This window comes from Nothoprocta perdicaria, unplaced genomic scaffold (genome assembly GCF_003342845.1).
Source record: "Nothoprocta perdicaria isolate Ctin4 unplaced genomic scaffold, notPer1 scaffold_369, whole genome shotgun sequence".
Lineage (NCBI taxonomy): Eukaryota > Metazoa > Chordata > Aves > Tinamiformes > Tinamidae > Nothoprocta > Nothoprocta perdicaria.
In genome coordinates this window covers 340,265-346,072 of record NW_020455609.1, presented here as the reverse complement: position 1 = coordinate 346,072, position 5,808 = coordinate 340,265, and positions in this window count along the sequence as shown.

The window sequence follows — 5,808 nt, the reverse complement described above, 5'->3', positions numbered from 1 at the left end:
AAAAAAAAAAGAAGAAGAAGAAGAAGAAGGAGGGGGGTTAAAAAATAATAATTCCCGTCGGGAACCGCCCCCCTCCCCCGGGCCGGGGCTGCGGCCCCTCGGCGGAGCGGCGGCGGGCAGGGCTGGCGGCAGCCCCGGTGGGCAGCTCCGTCCGCGGCCGCCTCCGTCCCTCGCTGTGTGTGAGGATGTGCAAGGGAAGCGCAGCGCAGGCACGGCCCCTTCCACCCCCCCCGCGCTGCCTCCGCCTCTCGCCGCCGCCACGGGGAGGTGGAGCTCCGGCTCCTTATCAGATCCCGAGCCGAGCCCCAGCGAGYGGCACCGGCAGCCGGGCCGAGCCCGTGGCGCCGCAGCCCGGCCCGCTCCGCCCGGCTCCGGGAGCACGGTAGCCCCGCACCCCTGGGATGGAGGGGACGGTGAGAACCGTCTCCTAGCCCCGGGGCCCCCGCGCTCCGCGCCCACAAGCTCGCAGGATCGGTCTCCCCTTCCACTAGCCTCCTCTTCAGTGCTCTGTTGTTTTTTTTTTCTTTTCCGTCCCAAGCTTCACGCCCTCAACCCCACCATGGATCTGCTGCTGTGCTAAGCGCAGGGCTCACCCATGGGGGTGCATCCTGGGTGGGGGCTTGGAGCCCCCGGCCAGGGAGCCCCGTGGCATGGGCAGTGCGGGCTGCAGCCCTGCAGTGGCTCCTGCAGCCCTTCCCCACATGAGGCGGTGGGTCTCAGGAGGGGAGACGYATCCTCCCCTTGCACTTTGCACTTTGCTTGACCCATGTCAGGACTCCCCGAGCAGAGAACACCTGCAAGCTCCCCACAGCACCTGCGAGCACCTTGCGATACCTTTGCAAGCTGGGCACAACCTGGGCTACCTGAGCCAGGGCCTCACTCGCCTGCTGGCCCCTGTGAGACCTTGCATGGACACGCTGGAGCCTGGGAACAGCATAGTTTTATGGGAGTCTCCCTCTCTTTGGTGTCCTGAGCTGCTCCAGCCACCCTGTTCCAGCAAAGATCTGCATCCTGGCCATGTTTCCCGGCTGAAGGCATCAGCACTGTCAGTGTGCAGCCAGGAGCAGCTTTCCCGCACAGCCAGGCAGGTTGCCGGCTTGCACTCTAGCAGGTCCAGACACCGTGCATGGCTGCAGTGCAAGGGGGAACCAGCCCATTTGGGCTCCGAGAGCCGATGGCACCACGGGTTTAGAGCCAGCGTGCTGCAAAGTCCCTTCCACTCCCTCCGCAGCGCGACGGAGAGCAACATAGCAGAGCAACATAGCGATGGGAGCAGCGCTTCCCGCTGCGCTACGCCAACCTGTTGCGCAGCTCCCTTCCCTGCACACAAGCTCTGCACGGCTGTGATGACCCACTGCACCATCTAGAGGCTGCGCCGGCCGCTCGGAGGCTGCTGCCTCAGCCGATGCGTCCTGCAGTTCCCTTGCAAGAAAGGGGATTCGGCCCCTGGCAGCGCTTCTTCCTGCTGGACAGGAAAAACGGGCTGGGGAGCTACCAGGGAATGATCCCCTCTGGGCGTAATGCTGCTCTGAGCCTCCCTAGACGCAGCAGGGTCCCCTTTGCTCCTGCTCCACAGCACAGGGCTGCTGGGGAGCTGGATTTTATTTTTTTTCTCTGGGTGTCAATTCTCACAAAGCCAATTTAGCAAGAGATACAAAGTGGGAACCTGGGGGAAGATCAAAGCCCATCCAGGGAGTTGCAGGAAAAGGAGATATCGGGTTTGATTACCCTGCTGCTACAGCATGAACTGGGGAGGAGAACAGAGAGGGGGGGTGAAACTGTCTGGAGGAAACGTGAAATTGCCTCTTGAGAACTGAAATTGCCCTGGGAAGTAAAGAAGGGAACTACCCAAGTGACCCCTATGGAGGAAAAAAAAAAAAAAAAGGTGTCTGGAGATGGGATCCCAGGACTGTTGTGTCTGTGTCTACCTGTCTACCTTCTTTGGCCTTTGCGTCTCCCTTTGTCTGGCCTTTGAAATTGTCCTGGCTCCTCCCAAAGTGCCCCTTGTCCTCTGACAGCAAAGCGAGCACAGCCTGTTGCTGATATTGTTGTACTCTCCCCGTTGGCTGAGGTTTTAACATGAGTCACTGGCCCTTGTTCTCCTGTCTGCCTGAGCCATGAGGAACCAGCAGATCATAGCTGCCTGGCCAGCAGAACATCATGAGAACAACTAGGTCCTTCCCACCCGCCTTCTCAYGGGGTAGCTGGTGCCATTGGCCTCGGGACGGTCTCGCCTGCCCCGCACAGCAGATATCCCAGGCTGGATGGGCATCACGCAGAGTTTCCTGCACCATGTGGATGCATTTTGGTGCCAGCTGGGCCCTGTGAGAAGAACAAAAGCCTGCAAGGAAAGAGCATCCAGCTAAATCTCCRGGAAAACAAGAAGAAAAGGAGACAGGGCGAATAAATGAACCTTACAGGAGAATAAATACCCCCTCCCCAGCACACACGAGCAGCAACCTGGCTGCCGTCTGCTGCAAGGAGTTCAAAGGCTCTTCTCTTCTCTCTCATCAGCTCCAGGCTCTGCAGGAGAAGCAGCAGCCCGACTTGGGCAGCAAGCRCTTAAAAAACACAGATGTTCTGACAATTCGCTCGCTGCTACAATTAAAAACAAAAGAGCCTCAAAACCCAAATGCAAGGGAACAAGCACAYGAGAGTCCTGCTCCGCCGCGTGCCTGCCCGTGCAATGATGGGGTATTGGAGGCCATGCAGCTCACTCGGGATGCAAGGTGGGATGCTGGAGAGGCCGGGCGCATCGCCCCGCACTGGGATCCGTGGAGGGGCCTGTCCGTGCCGTGCCCGCTGCCAAATTATTGAGAGATTGTTTCTATTACTGTTTTAACTCTTTTTTTAACCTTGTTTTTCTCTCGGCTGCACTTTCGCTCACTCATTAATTTTGGTATTTTTCTCACGGTATATAACCCCTGTCACGGCTGCCATGGCAACGGGAGGCAATGTGCTCAGCGCTAAAATATYCTCTCAAAAATAACAAAAAATAAGACAACAGAGGCAGCTCCGGAGGCCGCTGCGAACAAGGAGCTGGCCTCGCTTTGCGGTGACGGAGGACGAAATATCCCACGAGCCAGGGAAGCCCCTGAGCTCCCCCTTCCCCTCCATGCCCAACTCACCTCTCATCTTGGACCTGCKCTTTTTGGTTTCACCAAAAAGATGCTCTAGGACCAAGCCTGGCCTTGAGCACCACGGAGGCCTTGGGCCAAGGAAGCTCTTTCCCTTCCTTGAGGACCACCTTCCCCACATATAAATTACACATGGGCACTAGCCAGAAGGAAAGGGATAAGGGCTGCCAAAGTTTCTATTTTTTCTCTGGGCTCCAATGGTTTCTTGCTCCTCACTTGGATTCCTGGGTCCAAAAGCAGCGATTTGAGGTCCCCACACTCAGGAGTTAGAGAGGGAGCAGCAGCCACCGCGGACGGCAGGGCTTGTCACACCAACCTGTTGTCTTTTTCTGACAGGATTATAGGTCTGGTGGAGAACGGCAATTGTGTTGATATAGTACACTTGGATTTCTCCAAGGCATTTGACTTACTTCCACCTGACATTTTGATTAAAACTTGCATTATAAGGAATTAACAGGGCACATATTAGATGGATTAAAACTGCTTCACTGGCAGATCTCAAAGGTAGTTGCTAATGGGTAGATAGCAGTAAGTCGTGCTATTTCTACCTACCTCCCCCCCAGGGATCGGTTCTTCGTCCACTGCTATTAAATATTTTTTATCAATGATGTAGATGAAGATATGAAATCTTTGCTGGTAAAGCTTGAAAATGACATGAAGAGTGATGAGGTAGAGAGCAAAGGGGATGGCTCCCTGCTGAATCACCTGGTTAAATGGTCAGGGTGTCATTTTAATACAAATAAACACAGGGATATATCTGGAAACGAAGCTCATATGCTAAGACTGCAGGCTAGATCTTGGAAAGCGGTGGCTGTAGGCATGTCTGTGCAGGGCGGAGGTAGGAACACCAGCTTTGAACTAGCAACCAAGCAGCTCGTTTGAAACCCTCGCAGGTGCATCTGCTCCATCCAGCAATGCAGATTTGCCCATGGCAGAGGGATGAGTGTGGAGAGTTACCCCAGGATGAACTCAGTGCACCCTGCTGCGGTTGCTGGGTGTCCGGGCAGRGTAATTCCTGCTGCATCTGGCAGCTACACTGGGAGGAAGGTAGGGAAATACCAGAAGGGCTTGGAGGGACACCACAGACACGACCACAGACTGGAAAACCAGGCTTCCTGATGTGACGATCATTAAACAAAACGTGGTCTCAGGTGCTTCTTGACCTAGCCTATGTCCTCCCATATGGAAAATGGAGTGGAGGATTAAATCCCACAGCAAGGTGTTGCAAGAGCAATGCTACATCTAAAGAGAGGCTGATTCAGCCTTGAACTGAAAGCCAATTTCCCAGTGGTCAAAACATTTGAATATTGGAGGAGCTTTTTCTCAAAGAGATGATGGGCTCACCGCATTGCTCAAGTCTTTGTGAAAAGATTAGATCTCTTTTTAAAAAAGAAACCATTTAATCCAGCTTTGGGGAGCTATCTAAGGCTGACGTGTGAATGGGCCAGGGTGAGTGACCTCCTCTTCCACCTCATCCCTTCCCTTCACAGGCTGTTGGGAACAGTTTGTCTGAAATGCCCTGCAATTATTCAAGCAATGATTAATCAATCTCTTGCTTCACGCTTAGGCAGACTTCTGCAGAGAACGGGAAGGTTTCTCCACTCTCCAGCCAACCTCTGCATCACCAGAGATTTCTTCAACTGGAAACAGCACCAAAAATTTTCAGTTTGAAACTGTGACTGATAGATCATGTTTGAGGGCTCAAAGGCAGAACTGATCTTGGGGTTTGGATTTGASAGGGACTTCCTAGGATCACACTGACAGAAACCTGAGGAGATGATCAGTTTCCCCTACAACCTGGGTGCCATTTCCACAGGGCAGAGCTTGTTCTTTCCAATATCATGCCCATGCCAGGACCTTGGGCTGTGGTGGCATCCCCCTTGTCCCCTTCATCTGGCACCCTCTGTAGTCCTCTGCAACCTGAGTTCTTGATCTGGAAGCACAGCTTTGCAAGGATCCAGCTCAATCTGTCAAGTCACTGCCACTTGCTAAACTGGCCTAGCCTCCTGCGTGGGATCACACCCAGACATTCACACCTCCTTCATGGGGAGAATTACACCCATTTCCAGCCTTTGTCAGCTCCAGCTGTCCTCTGTGGGTCTGCAGAGATRTCCTTGCAAGCCCCCCTGCTGCCAGCCTGTCCTGCAACAGTGGCTGGTAGGACTGTCCTGCCCTGCATATGGTCCGTATAAGCAGATACTGGTGGAGGGAGGTTTCTCTGCCCTCTTAGTGGCCATCAGGGCAGCAATGGCCTCTCCCCACAGAAYCCTGTGGAGTATGTCTCTTTTTATTATTATTTTTTTTTCTCCTAAAATCTAAGGGAAGCAGGAGGAAGCTGAGGCAGAGGAGGCCMGATCAGAGGTGCTCCTCCCAGCATGACTTATGCAGGAGATGGGAGACAGCAGAGAGTTCGCCTCGTGCTCTGACTTGCCCACGCAGCCTGGGCAGGGCGGAAGAGGAGCCGCTCTGCCAGGGAGGCAGGGAGAGGCTCCTGGCAGGGCACACACGGCTCGGGGAGCCTCGCCTGCTCCCGGCATTGACAGGATGCTCGCCGGAGTCCTGGGCAGGGGGATCTGCGCAGGACGCACCTGAGCAGACATCCGGGTGCCTTGGCAAGGACACGGGGAGCACGTTGCTCCACTTCTCTCCTCTGCTTTTACTTTATTTTATT